Source organism: Monopterus albus, unplaced genomic scaffold (assembly GCF_001952655.1).
Source record: "Monopterus albus unplaced genomic scaffold, M_albus_1.0 scaffold169.1, whole genome shotgun sequence".
NCBI lineage: Eukaryota > Metazoa > Chordata > Actinopteri > Synbranchiformes > Synbranchidae > Monopterus > Monopterus albus.
The window spans coordinates 1,010,941-1,011,747 of record NW_018128049.1 but is presented as its reverse complement, the minus strand read 5'-3'; positions in this window follow the sequence as shown (position 1 = coordinate 1,011,747).

Genomic DNA, 807 nt, shown 5'->3' with positions numbered 1-807 from the left:
CACACACACACACTTTGGTCGCTCCACTGATAATCAATGTTAATACCAACAGTTACAGTCTGCTTTGTAACAAGTATATGCTAGATAGAAACATACTCTCTCTTTCTCACACATACACACACACACACACACACACACACACACACACACACACACACACACACACACACACTTTGATGGCTCCACTGATAATCAGCCCTGACAGAAAACTCCCAGCGTTCCATGTGGAGCCAGAATGCCACTCTGGCCCACTTGGGCAGACAGAGGGGTGGGGTGTGAAAGCTAATATTTGGGAGGAGGAACAGAAGAAGAAGTGTAGGAGGCTCGGACTCCAGCAGGGTGAACTTCACCCTTGCTGAGAGCAACATCTGTGGTCATTTGTTTCACAAAATAATAAAAATAAAGATTTTTTTTTATCTGAGTCTCTACCAAGAATTTTACCTAATAATTTACTGTAACATAAACATCTGAGGAGTCATACATACTCTATTTACATCAAATGATTAATACATTTCAGTGTAAAGTCAGTAAAAAGTAGTCCACGATCTGCCTGCTCCAGATCTGTGAATCAGGTTCATGCTCTGCTGACAGGAGGCCTTTCAGTGCAGTGCTGAGGTTCCACACCACAAGCCACTGACCCTCACATGTTTTGTTATATGTTATGAAGTGAAAACCTCTTAAATCCACTTCTGGTGATCTTCACGCTTGTGCTTCAATTATAGCATTTAAGAGTTTTCAGTGGGTTGAAAGGATTATAAACTCTTTCAAACTGCAGAAACTGAAATGAATAAAGCTAAGTAGTCCTGC